Here is a 19,098-nt window from a genome sequence, read left to right as displayed (position 1 = left end):
ATATGTACTCTTTTCTAAGAGTCCAACTAGATCCATTCCTTTTATTTCAAATGGAACACTTACTACAGGGAGTGGAGCTAGATGGGCTTTGCCCACCCCTTAAGGTCCTATGAGTTGGCAATCAGGACAGGGGCTGCAGAAGTCTTTGCCCTCTTGGTAAATCCTGATCCAATAGAAGTGGTCCAGAATCCTGGCCAGGGTCTTCTCATGGCCACAGAAGGAAAAGCACGAGCCAGTCGGATAACCTCACGCTGATGAAACCAGAGAACAAGGAGTTGCAATCAAGTTTCAACCATCTGCCAGTCTTTCTCCAGATGGTACAGTTGCTGTGCCTGGGTCAATCAGTCTTCCCACTTCTCCAGGAGTGGGAAGGTCATGCCTGCAGTCTCCACCATTTTGTCACTGATGTTTCTACACACTAGGGCACCCTGTAGGTCCTAAACCGGGCCCCAGCACTCCTTTAGGCCTCTGCAGTGACCAAGTGTTTCAATACACCAGTCCAGTCCCTCTGGCTGAGCCCAGATAGTCCACCCCTTCCAGAATGCTTCCCTATCTTCCCTGAGAATACTTCTGTAAAGCTGTGGGTCTAACTAGGTTCCCTAGCTAAGGAAAAGGTGCAGTTCCAATACAAGTTGGTTCAGTTGATTCAGCCTCCCTCCAGGGTTGCTGTGCATCAATTGCCTGAGGAATCCTTGCCTTGATTCATCCCAAAATATTACCTGTGCTCCCATCATCTGCCTCCTCATTATATAGCTATTTGTAGATATATACACACAGCTATAGAATATTTCACCCCTCTCCCATTGGCCCCCCAGCCACCAGGAGAATCCCTCTTCCTCCACCTTGTTGGGGTGAAGAGGTTGTGGGGAGGAGGACCCCCCCATACAGAATGCAGCAGGGGCAGCTCTCAGACTCTATTTGGAGGGGTGCACTGTGTGGATAGGGGAGTTCTCCAGCCCCTGGAACCTCCGGAGGGCTCTGATGACCTTGTGGAAGTACTCATCCACGTTGAGGCTGTACCCTCTGTGTAGGGGGACGCAATTCTCCTGGTCGAAGGCCAATGCCTCCTCTTTGGGCACCTGCTGCTGTAGGTCCTGGTTGGCCTCGTTGCCAACAAGGATAATGGGAAACTAATCCTGGTCTTTGATCTGCAGGGTTTCGGTGTGGACTTTGCTTATCTCACTGATGGCATAAATGAGCAGGAACCCTTCCCTAGGCATATGTACTGCTCCTGCAGACCCCCAAACTCCTCCTGCCCTGCCATGTCCAGGAAGTCTAGCTGGGTCGGGGTCCCATCAATGCTGCAAATATTCATGGAGAAGTCCTCAGCTGTGGGCTGAGTCAGAGACAAAGTGCAACTGGATGAACTCAGGACCTACTCTCCTCACTAGCTGGAGCCGGATTTTTCCCTTTTAAGCTCCTCCCTGCAGTTCTGCCATCTCTCACATGAGCCTTGGGCGTAGGGCCACCTGAGACCGTATTAGTTTGTTAGCCCTGTTGGGGGGATTGTATATTTTATGTTACTGTGAGCGGTGTGGGGGAGGGGGAAGCTGTGCTTGTGTACAGGGGTTGTTATTGGGAATGGTGTGCGTGCGTGTGGGTGCCTGTATCATTTTTGTGTAGGTTACAGAGTACCTCCCCTGTGGGGATGACGTATGTATTGAGCAGGGAGTCTATTTTGCTGTGTGGTACATAGTCTCTTTTCCTCTCTGGGTACTGAGAAACGGGTTCCCTATGCATGTTACGCTCAGTCCCCAGCCACGGCCTCGGAGCAGGCGAGTCTCTTGAGCGTATCAGTCTGAGCTGATTAGATTCCCTCTACACCACACAGCAGCATAGGTCAGCGATCCCCTTAGGGGCACCGTGTGTGCGCGCGCGCGGGTTCCCTGTACAGTATGTCTCCCCCATTTCCCGCCAGAGAGCGGGGGGGTTGTTGTGTCCTGGCTGGGTGCCACACACAGGATAGTGTTGCTGTCTCTCCCCCCAGTGAACGGGGCGGTTATACCACCCATCCCCCTCAGCGTCCCTCTCTCTCTCTCTCACACACACACCACCTCCCCGCAGCACACGCGCAGTAAGGAGCCGGGAGGTGATGTAATAGCTCAACAGTCTGCTCCCCCTCCCCCCTTGCAGTTTTCCGAGCTCAACCAACATCCGGGCTCTTTACGCTGCGCCGGAGGCAGCGGCTGTACCAGAAGTCGTCGCAGCCGTCCTGGGCCCCTGCTTGAGAGGAGGAGGAAGGGGGCGCGCGCGCAGGGACAGCAGGGAGCGCGCTCGCAGCACACAGCAGGGTGGAAGGAGAGAGAGAGAGAGCGGCGGCTCGGGAGCGCGCGTGTGCCGCTCAGGGAGGGGAGCGGGGTCTGTGGCGCTGCGCGAGTCGGCGGCGGGCGGCGCTGGGCTCGAGGCAGGGCGAGAGCGAGCGGGGTGGGGGCGGGAGGAGGGGGGGATGAGCTCTTGGTTCCCCCTGGCCAGAGAGCCGCTCTCCGCAGCTGCCTGTGAATGAACTGAAGCGAGGCGCCGGCCCGCCGGCCCAGCCCCGCCGCGGATCCCTACCCCGGCCCCTCGGAGCGCAGAGCGCGGCCCTGCCCTCCCTCCGCTCCCCGGAGAGCCGGTGCCTTTGGCCGCCGCCGCGGGGTAAGTAAGTGCTGCTGCGCAGTGCGGGGCTCGAGTGGGGAGGCGGGCCAGGCGGGCCTAGCGGGAGGCGGCGGGGCGGAGTACGCTAGGGCGCTGAGCGCCGCGCTGCCGCCTGGGCCCCGGGGCCTGTAAACAAGCGGGGGCGGCCCGCGCGCGGGGTTACGGAGAGAGGCGGGAGGGGAGTGTGACACCCCCCCCTAGACCTGCCATCCCGGGCAGCAGCCAGCACCGAGGCGGTCTCTGCGAGCGAGTTTGTCCCTGCCTGGGATGTTGCACTCAAGGGGCTGAAGGTGACCAGGGGCTTGTCCCCAGGGGTCCAGCCCCGCATTGCGGAGTGGGGAATAGCGGGGTGACAGCCCCCCTTCCGCTCCCCTGGGCGAGAGCGGCCCCGGGCCTGCTGCAAGTAACAATCCAGCAGCGCTCCCAGCCAGCCGAGCTCCATTAATAATGCTTATAAACATCCCCCACACACGCCGCCGCCAAGGCACTTGGGGCAGGGCACCATTAAGAAACACATCTATTTATAAAACACCCCACCCCACCAAGGGTCGCTTCACAAACACTCCCAGATAGTGATTTCTTATTTTTATAGCAGACGCCTCCTCCATGCTCGCCTCCCTAGGTGAACCATTGAAACACATTTCAAGTTTGAATTACATATTAAGGTCTTTAAAAACAATTTTGAGAACCAAAGCAAAGGTTACATAGATGAAGCATGTGCCATCATATTTCCCATGTTAAGAGTGGGTGGGAGAGATTAGGCCCCTTGTAAAACTATTGCCCATTGAGGTACTTAGTAATCTTGGCTGGCTTTGGTTTTTTAAATGTCAGAGATGTGGGCTGAGAATTTTTTTTCCTGCAACTAACATGAACTGTACTAGCCAGAGATGTGTTTAGGGTGTGCTGCAAATTAATAGTTTTGAAAGAAGTGATTTGATTAGCATTTCTTTGACATACATACTGGTGAATAATAGGGGTCCTTCAACTTTGCTGTCTTGCTTATGAGGGACTAGTTTTAGGGTTGGTGTGTCCTTTAACAAGTTAGAAAGCCTGTTGCTTGTTGAGAATCACTATTGTGATAACATTACGGTTTAGGGCTCGGTATTTCATACAAAGAAGTTCATCTTTGAAGCAGATGCCTATCTTAAAAGGAAAGACATTCAGGGCAGTAAGGCTTCAAGCTCCACATGCCATTCACCGGTGATGAGGGGAAAGATTTCCCTGGCATGTGTGGGGCCTAAGTCATCAGTGTTTTCAGAATTTAAGCTTCCATTTATAAAATAATGTTTTGTATCTTATGCCTGTGAGAGAGGGCCTTCCAAATATGGACCAGTGCAGTATTTTCTTGGGTCTTCAGAAAAATTGTTCCAGTGTCTGTGCTGCTGCTCCAGGCTTTGCCAAGCCTTGGTAATGTGAAACTAACAGGTTTCACTGCTGTTGAAACCTCTGGGAAGCAACTATCAAGAATTGTCAGTTTCACACAGGTCTTTCTGTGTTAATTTCACATTCCTCCTCCTGCTTGGGAAGCTATGGACAGCAGAAAAGGCAAGAACTGGAGAGTTATTCAGAGGAAAGAGGAGTGAGAAAATTGGGGTTGGGGGAGATGTGATGTACCAGAGACTCTTCTTTAAGTTCCTGCTCCCTTCCAGCAGTTGGGATGAGGGGGGATAGGAGTGTCGTATTTCGTATCCGATTCTTCCTGTCGGTATCCATAACAATGGAACCGTTGAAGAAGAAAAACATTTTGGCAGAAATTCCAGCATCCTTCCCTGCAGTAGAGATTGGGCATCTCACAAGTGTTTTGCCCCTGAATCTCTCTCGCTTTTTGGGGTCTCCTCTCACCTGCCCCCTTGTATCCAAGTCCTAGTCTACACTCAGTTTTGCTGGCATAGCTAGTGGACTGGAAAAAATCATACCCCTAGCCAACACAGTTGTGCTGGCAAAAGCCCCAAGGTAGATGCAGTTAGACTAGGAAAAAAAAGGTCCTTTTCTTAATATAACTTATTTTGTTGTTTTGTTGGGGAACACTTTTGCTGGTATAAAATGCTTCTGGTATATATATCTATACTGGCAAACCCTTTCTAATGTAAACGAGGCCTAACTCTTGCTAATAACTACTTTCCAGAGGACTAAGCTTATCTGGTAGATCTTAGCTTTTCATGGTCAGTATTCAGTGCTTTTATTCTTTTTTAAAAAGTGAATGTATGGAAAACATAAGTATTTACTGAGCTTTCTATGGTAAGGTTTGTAGAGATGTTTCAGTGAAAAACTCAGAGGAGGATGCAGATATCACGGGATTGGTGAGAGTTGGTTCAAGTTAATGCCTGTTCAGACATGTTCACTTGATAGTTTGATGCAAATTCCTTTACAAGCGGTATATTATACAATGTTTTTCCCCCCTATGAAGTCAGGCTGGTTATTTCTTACCTAGAGTATAGTTTAAACACAGTTAAACTGAGTCACGTTCTTGCTGAGACCAGCCTTTTAATATCCCAAAATACTTTAATGGCCCCAAAATACTTCTTAAAGATTTCAGTTGGGTGTGGTTTAATTTGTAAACTTAAGCAACTTTATATGTTTTAGACTGCAGCTGTCAATAAAAGGGAGATCTTATTACACTTTGCCATTTTAGTGGAATTCAGATTATTAAGCATCTGCTTCCCAAAGATGAATTAAATATAAACTTTATGTAACTATAATAACCATGATTAATTATTTTGCACTATTGTCAATGTCAAAATCAATCCTATTCTAATGTCATAAGATTTTTTGAGTTTATCAGCTCAGCAAAAATTGTGTAAGATTTGGGTAAAACAAAAGTGTGTCCATAACTTTTATTTAATTATTTTATGACATTTTAAGTGCCTTGTAACATCTTGAGAAGTACAGTCTTATTGCAACTGAATAGACATTATTTGTAACAAATGTTCATATTTTCATAAAATGAATCTGACTACTGTTTAATTCAGTGGTTTACTGCCCTAGGTTTTTATTTGTGGAAATCTGGGTTCAAATACTATTTGGGTCACAAATGAGCATAAGTTTAGTTCCATCCTTGATTCTGTTGATCCACATCTTAAAAATGTTCACTTTGGCATGCGTTGCTGTTTCATAGAGACCAATCACTTGAATAACAAAGATGCCTTAGGTCAAGATGCTAGTGCTTTGGCAGAGCTGTGTAGGGAAGTTTGTGCAGCTCCTGCCATGTTGTGCGGCCCTGGTAAATTTAGTCTTGGGTTTACTGAAATCATCAGATCAGTGCTGTAAATGGAGACGGTCAACTTGAAAGCTGGTTTATTTTTTGTATGTAAAAGTCTCTCAGTTCTCTTGCAGATTTTTGTGGTTTTATGATCACCTCTTCACATTTTTAAAAATGTTTTTCTTCCACCCTTCAGATATAATAATATTAAGTGTCAAAAATCTCACTTCTGTCAAGTTTAAGTTGACTGTCCCTTCAGTAAAGTGCGCATCACTGTAGTAATTCCAGTGTACAAAGTGTAAAGCCTCTGTAAATGTAGTACACTTCTACTCTGATATAACGTGACCCGATATAACATGAATTCGGGTATAACACGGTAAAGCAGCGCTCTGGGGGGGCGGGGCTATCTGCTCCAGCGGATCAAAGCAAGTTCGATATAACGCGATTTCACCTATAAGGCGGTAAGATTTTTTTGTCTCCCGAGGACAGCGTTATATCAGGGTAGAGGTGCCTGAAAGGATGTTGGTGGACTGAGAATGTTTATTGGGCTGTAGGTCCATGAAATGCAGTCCAACAAGTGTTGCTGTATTTCATGATACCTAGACAACGCGTGTCACAGCTGCATAGGGAGATTCTTTGCATGTCTTCTCTGAGTAATGTTGTGGTATAGGAGGGGATTTCATAAGCATTCAAGATAAGGGGGTAAATTCTTGAAATCATAAGACTAGCAAGGACAGTTAAAATGCGGGGGATCCAGAATGCAGGGAAGGGTGAGAAGTGCTATTGGACAACTGTACTGTCCAGTTGGAAGAATCTCTGCCCCAAATAATATACAGTCCAAAAATAATTCTGAAATTTCTCCAAAAGATTAGTCATTGCATTTAAACAGTCTTCACCTCTCAGTTGCTGAGCTTTCACTGCTAGTTCTCATGTTGTCTTCCAGGTTAGACATGCCCTGAATTTCCAGTGTAAAAAACAAGCAGAAAGAATATAATGAAAGCCTTCTTTAGACATAACAAAGCAAAAAAGGGCACATATCCAATTATTTTCCTTCTGTAGGTCACCTTTAAAAAGAGAATGTAACAGTAATTTGTTAGTTTTTTATATCAAGATAGTTACATCTCAGAAGTTTGCCAGTAAGGCTTTCCCAAGATCTGTGGCTCATTGATGACATCTTCAGTGCCATAAGGATATGTCATAGCAAAACAGTATGCTGTACTGCTCCAAATATGTGTTTGAAGGTTAAAAGGCAAGGTTATGAATTGAAAATCCTTAGGCTTTGCTTTGAAAGTACAGTAGAACCTCAGAGTTATGAACCCCTTGGGAATGGAGTCAAGTATCAGAGGGTAGCCGTGTTAGTCTGGATCTGTAAAAGCAGCAAAGAATCCTGTGGCACCTTATAGACTAACAGACGTTTTGGAGCATGAGCTTTCGTGGGTGAATACCCACTTCCTCAGATGCATGTAATGGAAATATCCAGGGGCAGGTATATATATGTGTGCTAGCAAGCAAGCTAGAGATAACGAGGTCAGTACAATCAGGGAGGATGAGGCCCTGTTCTAGCAGTTGAGGTGTGAAAACCAAGAGAGGAGAAACTGGTTCTGTAATTGGCAAGCCATTCACAGTCTTTGTTCAATCCTGAGCTGATGGTGTCAAATTTGCAGATGAACTGAAGCTCAGCAGTTTCTCTTTGAAGTCTGGTCCTGAAGTTTTTTTGCTGCAGGATGGCCACCTTAAGGTCTGCTATAGTGTGGCCAGGGAGGTTGAAGTGCTCTCCTACAGGTTTTTGTATATTGCCATTCCTAATGTCTGATTTGTGTCCATTTATCCTTTTCCGTAGAGACTGTCCAGTTTGGCCGATGTACATAGCAGAGGGGCATTGCTGGCATATGATGGCGTATATTACATTGGTGGATGTGCAGGTGAATGAACCAGTGATGGTGTGGCTGATCTGGTTAGGTCCTGTGATGGTGTCGCTGGTGTAGATATGTGGGCAGAGTTGGCATCGAGGTTTGTTGCATGGATTGGTTCCTGAGCTAGAGTTATTATGGTGTGGTGTGCAGTCACTGGTGAGAATATGTTTCAGGTTGGCAGGCTGTCTGTGGGCAAGGATTGGCCTGCCACCCAAGGCCTGTGAAAGTGTGGGATCATTGTCCAGGATGGGTTGTAGATCCTTGATGATGCGTTGGAGGGGTTTTAGCTGGGGGCTGTATGTGATGGCCAGTGGAGTCCTGTTGGTTTCTCTCTTGGGTTTGTCTTGCAGTAGGAGGCTTCTGGGTACACGTCTGGCTCTGTTGATCTGTTTCCTTATTTCCTCTTGCGGGTATTGTAGTTTTGAGAATGCTTGGTGGAGATTTTGTAGGTGTTGGTCTCTGTCTGAGGGGTCAGAGCAGATGCGGTTGTACCTCAGTGCTTGGCTGTAGACAATGGATCGTGTGATGTGCCCGGGATGGAAGCTGGAGGCATGAAGGTAGGCATAGCGGTCGGTGGGTTTTCGATATAGGGTGGTGTTAATGTGACCATCACTTATTTGCACCGTGGTGTCAAGAAAGTGGACCTCCCGTGTAGATTGGTCCAGGCTGAGGTTGATGGTGGGGTGGAAGCTGTTGAAATCATGGTGGAATTTTTCCAGAGTCTCCTTCCCATGGGTCCAGATGATGAAGATGTCATCAATGTAGCGTAGATAGAGAAGGGGTGTGAGTGGACGAGAGCTGAGGAAGCGTTGTTCCAGGTCGGCCATGAAGATATTGGCATATTGTGGGGCCATGCGGGTGCCCATAGCAGTGCCACTGATCTGGAGATATATATTGTCATCAAATTTGAAATAGTTGTGTGTAAGTATAAAGGCACAGAGTTCAGCAGCCAGTTGTGCTGTGGCATCATCAGGGATAGTGTTCCTGACAGCTTGTATTCCATCTGTGTGTGGGATGTTTGTGTAGAGAGCCTCTACATCCATGGTGGCTAGGATGGTGTTTTCTGGGAGGTCACCAATGCATTGTAGTTTCCTCAGGAAATCAGTGGTGTCGCGGAGATAGCTGGGAGTGCTGGTGGCATAGGGTCTGAGTAGAGAGTCCATATATCCAGACAGTCCTTCGGTGAGAGTGCCAATGCCCGAGATGATGGGGCGTCCAGGATTTCCGGGTTTGTGGATCTTGGGTAGTAGATAGAATAACCCTGGTCGGGGCTCTAGGGGTATGTTGATTTCTTCTGGTGTTAGTGTAGGGAGTGTCCTGAGTAGATGCTGTAGTTTCTTAGTGTATTCCTCAGTGGGATCTGAGGGAAGTGGCCTGTAGAATTTGGTATTGGAGAGTTGTCTGGCTGCCTCCTTTTGATAGTCAGACCTGTTCATGATGACAACGGCACCTCCTTTATCAGCCTCTTTGATGATAATGTCAGGGTGGTTTCTGAGGCTGTGGATGGCATTGCGTTCTGCACGACTTAGGTTGTGAGGCAAGCGATGTTGTTGTTCCACGATTTCTGCCTGTGCACGCCGGCGGAAGCATTCAATGTATAGGTCCAGGCTGTCATTTCGACCCTCAGGAGGTCAAGGATCTACAACCCATCCTGGACAATGATCCCACACTTTCACAGGCCTTGGGTGGCAGGCCAATCCTTGCCCACAGACAGCCTGCCAACCTGAAACATATTCTCACCAGTGACTGCACACCACACCATAATAACTCTAGCTCAGGAACCAATCCATGCAACAAACCTCGATGCCAACTCTGCCCACATATCTACACCAGCGACACCATCACAGGACCTAACCAGATCAGCCACACCATCACTGGTTCATTCACCTGCACATCCACCAATGTAATATACGCCATCATATGCCAGCAATGCCCCTCTGCTATGTACATCGGCCAAACTGGACAGTCTCTACGGAAAAGGATAAATGGACACAAATCAGACATTAGGAATGGCAATATACAAAAACCTGTAGGAGAGCACTTCAACCTCCCTGGCCACACTATAGCAGACCTTAAGGTGGCCATCCTGCAGCAAAAAAACTTCAGGACCAGACTTCAAAGAGAAACTGCTGAGCTTCAGTTCATCTGCAAATTTGACACCATCAGCTCAGGATTGAACAAAGACTGTGAATGGCTTGCCAATTACAGAACCAGTTTCTCCTCTCTTGGTTTTCACACCTCAACTGCTAGAACAGGGCCTCATCCTCCCTGATTGTACTGACCTCGTTATCTCTAGCTTGCTTGCTAGCACACATATATATACCTGCCCCTGGATATTTCCATTACATGCATCTGAGGAAGTGGGTATTCACCCACGAAAGCTCATGCTCCAAAACGTCTGTTAGTCTATAAGGTGCCACAGGATTCTTTGCTTTTTTGGGAATGGAGGTTGTTCGTAATTCTGAACAAAGTATTGTGGTGGTTCTTTCAAAAGTTTACAATTGAACATTGACTTAATACAGCTTTGAAACTTTACTGTGCAGAAGAAAAATAATGCTTTCTCTTTATTTTTTTATTAGTTTACATTTAATACAGTAGTGTACACTTTTTTTTTTTTTTAACCATCTCTGCTGCTGCCTGACTGCATACTTCCAGTTCCAAATGAGGTGTGTGGTTGACTGGTCAGTTAGTAACTCTTGTGTTCCTAAATCTGAAGTTGTACTGTAACTTTAGCTCACCTGTGGAAGTGTTTGTAAGCTTGAAACTTAAAAAACAAGCCCTAAATGGTGATATTTAAGTTAAATACTTAATCAGTTTTTTCAAGTGGGAATGGGGCTTCTCTGAGAGTCCACTCTTCCCGATTTTTATCCCACTGCCACCTTCCTAATGGTTCGACTTCAGAGGTACAAACCTGGAACTGGACAGAAACCAAAGGGGAGTCCCGTCAACATTATCACTTACTGAAAATGCCACTGTTCAGCTATGCAGTGTTCTTTATTGCACTAACATTAGACCGAATGAACCAATCCCTATTACGGAATAATTACTGTAAACATTTATGTATAAAATAATCAAAGCAGTTGTTACTGCATCAGGAAAAGCTACCTGAAAGCAGAAAACGTTATACTCATATAGAAGTCTGGATCAAATTGTGGAAGGGGGAGGAGGCAGTGGTTGCACTATCCTCTAATTCTGATTATAATTCTGTTAGAGTTAAATGTTGACAACTGAATTTTCTTCATTTGGCCTCATTGTCAATATGCTACTGAAAGTAATAGAGCACAGTTCACACCTGGTGATGTTTCAGTCTATCTCTGAGAAATATGGAAGATAGCATTACATCTGTCAAATTTAGGTGATCTTTGCAGCCATAAAGGGTAGAAATAGTTTTCATTATAATGAAAGATTAAATTCTTCAGAAACTTATAAGGCCACCAACAAGAGTAGTTACTAATCAATAATTGCAGGGTGGGGAGTGTTGAATGTTGTCTATACACAATTCATATGTGGGATATTCTCTGGCCTCCCTACCCGCCATGCATGATCATCTTGTAGGTTATCTCTCTCAGATGCTGTTGCTCCTCTTGGTGGCACCGTCTTGGGGTCCTGTACCCTATAAACATGCTGATCTGTGTGAAGGGGTTCATCTGGTATGTGAATGAGAAGTTCATTCATAATATACACAGCTTGATTGAGGAGGAAGTTCCTACCCATGTATAAAGAAATCAGTCCCTCTAGTCATTGTCCAAACTTTTAATTTTGAAAAAGTAGGACAAAGGTAGACTGAATTACATCACTTAATAATACTAGGGATGTATATTTAGTCAACTGAGATCCACTGTGGTTATACCTTTTTAAATATCTGCAAGAAGAAATAGATTTATAATCCACAGATGAGATTTCAGAGAGCACAGCGAATTGTACTTTAAACAAAATATTTTTTACCTTATATTTTATTTCAGAATTCCGTCTTGCTCTGAGACATTTTTGGTTCAAAAGACTTCTTAGGCTGTATTTGCAGTTCCCCCAGAAGTTGGGAGTGAGGTGGTTAGCTTATAATTGAAACCTGACAAACTGTCAACTGATTGTCATTGCTGCAATGTTTATTTACACGTGTAACACAATTGTGCAACTGTTCGATGTGGTGTTATAGTATGATTTGATCACATTTTATTGCATATGCCAATTACCTTTGCAAAAAAATTGCATTAAAAAGACGGATGAAAGACAAAGGAAAGGGATATAGCCTCCAAGAAAAGTTATCAGTGGTAATAGGCACATATTTGTTGCATTTTGTTTGTTTTGTTTAGGCTAGTCATACTATATCTCCTGCCTACCCCATCTACTCCCCACATACAGCTTCTCTGCTACTGAACTTACATCCTTTCCACCCAATATTTTGCTCCTTCCTGCAACATAAAAGGGAGAGGACAGTCATAAGGTTAGTGAGAAATAATAGATGACTTAATTGTTTTTTCATAAGCAGCACGGAAAAGGGGGGCTTCTGAAAGAGTTAAATGAGAGTCAGCAGCTGAGGAAGGGTTTTTCACATGTAACCCTTGATGTGGTTGTAAAGAAATAAATGATTGGGGTGCAGAGGCTGGCACCATTAGCAGAATGGGTAGAGGTGTAGTCTGATAGACCCATTGTTAGAACTTGGCACAGATAAAAACAGTAAATTCAGCAGATTAGAGTTCTTACAGATTGTATCTGTTGAGTCATACTACATTATATGGGTAGTGTTCTGAGGCTATTTTTTGCTGGAAACGTGCTTCATCAGTATTTGAGGCACTTTCATACTATACAGATGAATATCATAAATAAGTACCATTATAAATAAGTTCTGTTGGCACCAGGTGCTTGGGCCCATAGTAAGAGATTACCCACCCTAACTTTTCTTTAAACAGTGAGGACAAGGGAAAACTGAATGAAAGCATCTTTTAAACTGTGCAACAAACCACTTATTTCACAGAAGATCCTCTACAGTACAGAAAGCTTTTGTATTGCAAGATAGCAGAACCCATTAAGGTTACTGTTTGTTCACATCCATGCTAAAACCAAGCCATATTTTAGCTAGTCATATTGTAACTGGGACCAACAACATGGCAAATTTCTGAACCTCCACCAATAAATGAGCGACTGGGAATATTGTTTAACCTTCTTTAAGGTAAAGTTCTCTAATGGAGGCTTTATTATTGCTCTTAGCATTCTTAACTTCCAACTGTACCCAACTCAGAGGCTATTTCTCCTGCAAATAGTATCTTACTCCAAATGCCAGTGTAACTTAAGACTATTTAACTGAAATGTTGAGGAGCACAGGTCAGTAGGAGCTAAATCCCTAAAAAGGTCCATAGGAAAATTCTTTTGTATATCAGCCAGGAAACTAAACTACAGTTATATTTTGAAAAGCGGCTCTATAAAAATACATGTGGGACCCTATGTTTCTCTCAGTTAATTCTGTATCAAATTAGATAAGTTCATAAATAAATAAAAATGTGTATTTTTCTAACTGCCTGTGCTGCAAACCTAGCCAAGGATCTGAAAATCAATCTATGTACTTCTGGCTTGTGCACCGATAATAAAACTACCTTGAATTAGAACTTGGCTAACAACTCTGAATGAGCTAGAAAAGAATCCAGCTCACTTTCCCATAGAATAAAAAGTAGACAAAACTTCTTGTTGTCAGCAAAGTAAGCACATAGACTCTGTACACAGGGAACAGATCTGTGGAGTGTGAAACTTTTTTCATCACTTATAATTGCTTCGCTTGGAGAGGAGGGGAGACTGCATGCTTCCTTCTTCTGAATAAGGTTTGCGTGAAAAATAGAGCTTTAAAAGAAAAAAAAAATAAAAGCAAACCGTTTCTACTGTTTTAAAATGAAAATGGAAGAGTCAGGGTGGAGTGGTCTTTAAGAAGGTGGCTGAAGAACTGAAATCTGCCATTTCCAACAAGGGAAACCAAGTTATTGTTTCCTTAATAGTCTTTTGACTCAATACTTACTGTTGAAATTCAAGAAGCTAGCACTGCAGGGATGGAAGATATATAAACAGAAGAAGAATTATCTTCTGGTTAGGATGCGGTATCTATGGTCAATTCTTGGGCTTTGTCACAGGCTTCATGTGAGGCTTTGGACAAATCACTTCGGCCATGTCTATGGTAAGAGCACTTTGCCTGTATACTATTCCATCAAAGAGCTTGTAGTATGGATCCAGTTTATTGTGGCAAAACTGCACTTGTGCTGGTATAGCTCATTCTGTACCACCCCTATCTTCCCTCTTCACTAAGGGCTTTTGCTGGAATGGCTTTATCGATTAGGGATCATTCCTCTTCACACCTCTGACCAACATAGCTATGCTGAAAAAGTTTGTAGAGTAGAGTTGGTCTTAATCTGGCTATACCTCATTTTCCATCTGTAAAATGAGGAGAATACTTCCTTTCTCCCAAATGCTATCTGTCTTGTCTGCTTTAGATCATAAGCTCTTTATGGCATGTTCTGTCTTTTACTATAATGCCTAGCATAATAGGGCCCTGATTTTGGTTATTCAGAAGGTGCTACCATAATGCTTCCAATTAGTCCCATATCTACATCTAAGAAGAGTGTATTCTTCATTTCAACTTTTAATATTTTTGAAAGAGTAAGAAAAAGATAAATGAAGGAAACTAACCAGCAAAGTGATGCAGCATTATAAAGTAAGACAAGTCAGTTTGGTAATGTTTGAAATTTTAACAAGTGTGCAACAAGTACTTTCATGCTTTCTCCCAAGCTGCCCACTGTAAACCTCCACAAAGCAACCTCATCATGCTTCAAAACCCTCCTTAAAACTCTCCTTTTCTGTGATGCCTACAAAATTTGTTGAGTTAGGTTGCTGGTGTGCCAAAACCACTGACAATCATGCTGCCCAGTATTGTCTCATTGTTTCCTTATATTACCCCTATCTGTCTGTCTGTTCTCTTGTAATTTTGTTCTGTTTGTACCGCACCTAACAAAATGGGGTCCTGGTTCATGACTAGGTCTCCTAGGTACTACAGTGATACAAACAGTAACTAATAATATCCTCTCCTAAAGTCAACAGAGCAGTTGCTTGTCTGACCAAGGTTATAGTGATCCCAGAAGGAGACAGTTACTTTCTGCTATTGAACAGCTAATAAAATGAAACAAACTTTACAAGGTGGTGTTGAGATTATTGAGAATACATCATCCTGTCTTCAAAATGCTGCAGTAACTACTTGCTTTGCTCGGGTAACACAACTCTGACAGGATGTATTACAGATTTCCATGTCTAAGGTGACTTTTAAGAAAGTCAGGTCAGCTGTATTTTTTCATTGAGTGCTGATCTGTGCATTATGTAGAAGCAGCATTTGTTTATATGGAAAATAAATCACCACTTGCAACAAATTCAACTCAATTAATAAAAACAAGGTTTTTTTGGCGGAAGAAATTGAAATTTTGTTCTGTGATTTTTACTAAAAATGTCTGTCATTCTCTAAACCCCAGAAGAGATTCCTAAGATTTCAGAGGATCAGACCATTCTTTTGTGGCTCCTGTAACCAAAACAAGTAGAAAAGAGTTACTCGCACAGAAAAGCAATTAAGATAAAACACAGTTCATCTCCTAATAGCATGACTATCAAATCTCCCTCAAAGGTCACCTCTGGAGCAGAAGGTGGGGGAGGGGTCCTTTGACCAGACCAGACAAGAAAATATCTCGTGGTCCATACTTGTGGTCCATGCCATCGATCTGAGCTCAGAATTCATTTTTATCAAAGGAGTGATGATTTAGAGCTCCCTAGTCTGGTAGATTTGACTGTGATATTTGAATCTTCACACTGTTAGGTAAATAGCCACATGCACTTGTTAATTACTGTGTGAAACAAAATAACTTGCTCAGTTGGAGGGCACGGAAAGAAAGGAGAATATTTTCTTATGATTTAGATGGATCCGGAAGTATTTCATGTGTTTTTATACCCTTTTCTTTCAGTGTAGTAATCCTAAGCTTGCCTCTTCAGGTAATGAATTCTGTCCTTTCTCAATTCCTGTTTCTATTGCCTTTTTGGTTTTCCCTATCCTTTATTCACTTTCCTGTTCTTGATCATGCTCTTTCTATGCCTAACCCTGATTCCTATGACATTTGTTACTCCCACTGCACTTTCTTCATTCCTCTGCTTTCCTGTCCATCTTCCTACCTCTTCCCATTCTTCCTGCCACAGATCCTTCTGGTTCCAGCAATTCATCTCTTTCCCTATTAGAGGGACATTATCACAAACTTCTTGCTGTTTTCAATATCAGTAGAAAGGAAAAGATTATTGCTACATGATCACCTGTTTACACACTGACTGGTCATTCTAGCCAAGCTGATGCTGAAAAGGAAAACCAGTTCCTTGTTTGTTTCCTTGTAAATGTCACAGAAAAGTAGAAGAAACGAATGATTTGCTTGTCCCACTTGTTACTTTGTGGGATATATGCTCTGGCTTATGTAAGTAATTTGCAGCACATACTACTGTTCAGGGTAGAGACGATAGGACTAATCATGTATGCACACTCCAACACTGGGCATAATTCCGCTTGGTGAAATTTTCAAGGAAACTGGCATGAGGGCAGTTTGAGTTTTAGCATTGAGTCAGAGATGTCAGTCAGCACCTGGAACTTAAGTGCAGCTCAGATAAGAAGTTTGTCCTGGAGAGAGGAACAGAACTAGATGTTTAAAAAGACTAATTAAATACAATTTCCTGTTTGGACAACCAGATAGGAGTTTCAGGTTTTCTTTGGACATGACTTAAACTCCTAGCCTGTGACTGAATTTCTTCAGACAAATGGGCCTTCTCTGACAGGAATACATGGATATAAATCAGTAAGGGATACTCAGTAGAATTTATAAGAATGCCTCATAGCTTCATATGTAACCCCTATATCAATTGATAGAACAAAGAACAATACAATCAGTTTCTTTTCTTGTGGATCAGGAGGCAGTAGAGCTTTGCTGTTTGCTTGACTGGCAAGATTTTAGGGGAACATATGATGGGGCAAAGGAGTTTTATGAATTCTTCTGAGGTGTCCATGGCTGTCCATGGTCCAAATTAGTAACAACTTGTTTTTCTGTGCCAGTTTATTTTGTGCAGCACCATTGCGTTCTGCTTTAGGTCATCACCTCACTGGTTGGCATCATGACTTGTTAGATATTTTGCTGTCTTTTCCAGCCTTTTGTAATATTCTCTGCAGTTCCGTGTGCTGCCTGCACATTGCAACTTGAATTTTGTACACCTTTTCAGTTGTAGGATATTGTCTTCTCAGTTGACTTTTATGAAGGAAGGAAGGAAGGAAACTCAGTACTTCAGTCATGTCTCATGGATGAGCACAATAGCTTCATCTTCTGCCTTGGAGAATACCAGCGTATTCATGCAGTTCAGGTTTTTGTCAAAATGTTGCCCATAATTGTTACTTTGTATAAAGCATCTCAAATCCTTCCTGGAATGACTAACATGAGACAGGCCTCCATTTCTGCAGGAAGCTTCTTCATGAAGAAGGCCCTAAATGGAAGTTAGAGACTGAGATGGTGACAAGAGAAGCCCCATCCTAGTTAGAATTAGAACTTAGTTCTATAGACACTTGCAAGATACACATTTTTGAGTCTGTCATCTGTTTATGGCAATATATTATCAATTTATCCTCTTTGTCAATAAATACAGCAAGAACATTGCAAAGAAATGTTTTGGAACTAAATAGCTTCCAAGGAAAAATTGTGCATGTTTCACATTTCCATTGGCGTCAGGGCAGTGGCATCTTCCTTGTGTTCAAAGCCTGCCAAAACAAATTGTACATTAGAAGAGTCCTGATCTACATAACCAGAGTGCACTACTTCTTTCCTAATTATCTTGATTAGCAATTTTGGATACTATGATAGGATGTGTTGAGCATCTCAAGGTAGGCAGGGAAGAGGTTAATAATCAGTGACTCTCTCTTTTTTTTTTCTTTTCTTTTCTTTTCTTTTTTTTTTTTTTTTTTTTTTTTTTTTTTTTTGCTGATACAAACTAACATGGCTACCACTGAAACCTGTCAGGGAGGACTGCATTTTCTGGCTGTCAGTGCAGGGTAGCAAGGCTGGGTCAAGGGTGGAAAAATAATCCTGCAAGCAGCTATATAAGAGCATTGTGGTGTGAAGAGTTAGGGAGGAATCACATCTAGGAAGGTGTCTGAAGAGAAAGGAGTGTCTTCTTTCTTTGGAACTTGACTGAATTGAGTCATGTTTTGAACTTTGAAGTAAACCATATTATGCTTGTGCTTAGCACTTTGGCAGATGGAAGCTTTTTTGTATATTTTTTTTCTTTTTAAAGATTAGGGTGGATTAAAAATGTTTTTTTATGTAAGCCCTCACCCCCTGGATTTTTAAAATTTATATTAAATACAGGTTTATGTAAAAATAAATAATTTTAAAATTGAAATTGAGAACTTATTAAGGCCTAAAGTACTTACAATATATTTGTCATTTAAGTTAAATACAAAAAAATTAAGCAATAAATGTTTTCTGCAAGCGCTAAATCAGCTTTAGACAGCAGTAGCCACTTCCACGGGTGCAGAGAGAATATTTACTTCATTCCATTGTATTCAATGATTAGTCTAGTCAAAGTTGAGAAATCAATTTGGGGTTGAAAAAGCAGGAAAGCTTGTTTTCTTCTTCTAATCTATGAATAAAACGAGGCGTGAGTTGAAATCTACTAGTTCTGCAAACTTGAATGACATGGTGACCAGAAACAATCCGTTCAATTCACTGACTGCAGATAATGCTTCCTTTGTTTAATAAAACAGTTCTAAATGCATAATGTTTTGATAAACTTTTTTATGTATCCATCATTTTAAGATCTATGTAATACAAAATTGTAATGTAATACAAAAAATTAAATACTATGTTTGAATTTTTAATTGAATTTGGATTTATGGATAATTGACACAATACTCATAAGTTAAGATTAATCATTATGTAATAATAAATACATCATTCACCATTTTGTAACATAAAAAATGTAAAAATCAAGACTCTAAATGTAAATTAAGCTATATTATTCCTTAAATAAATGTGTATAGACATTGTGTATCCTCCTGGTTAGCAAAAAAGTATCACCAAATTTAATGTTTAATGTTGTATTTAGTTGCAAATCAACATGTTTTAATGGTTACCAACTAATGAGAATCAAGTTTTTTCTTTAAGAAAATAACCAATAAGTATGAAAGCAAAACATGATTAAAACTGATTATTTAAATAAAGATTTCCTGTTCACCCACTTCAGTCATGATTAAAATGACTTGCAGACATTATTTTGATTTAAATCAATCTACCCTGTGTAGGAATTTTTTTTTCA

At 42.5% G+C, this 19,098-nt stretch overlaps 1 protein-coding gene across 1 annotated transcript in view; it reads left to right on the top strand.

The window, feature by feature from the left end:
• Positions 1 to 2,451: 2,451 nt before the first annotated feature.
• Positions 2,452 to 19,098, top strand: part of PPM1A (protein phosphatase, Mg2+/Mn2+ dependent 1A) — a 48,715-nt gene continuing 32,068 nt past the window's right edge. The window contains exon 1 of the mRNA XM_050952676.1: positions 2,452 to 2,634. The gene's annotated coding sequence lies outside the window, so the exon portion shown is untranslated. The remainder of the gene's footprint in view (positions 2,635 to 19,098) is intronic.

Source organism: Gopherus flavomarginatus, chromosome 5, assembly GCF_025201925.1.
Source record: "Gopherus flavomarginatus isolate rGopFla2 chromosome 5, rGopFla2.mat.asm, whole genome shotgun sequence".
Classification (NCBI taxonomy): domain Eukaryota; kingdom Metazoa; phylum Chordata; order Testudines; family Testudinidae; genus Gopherus; species Gopherus flavomarginatus.
Note: the sequence above shows the minus strand (reverse complement) of the source record. Positions and strands in the feature narration are given on the sequence as shown.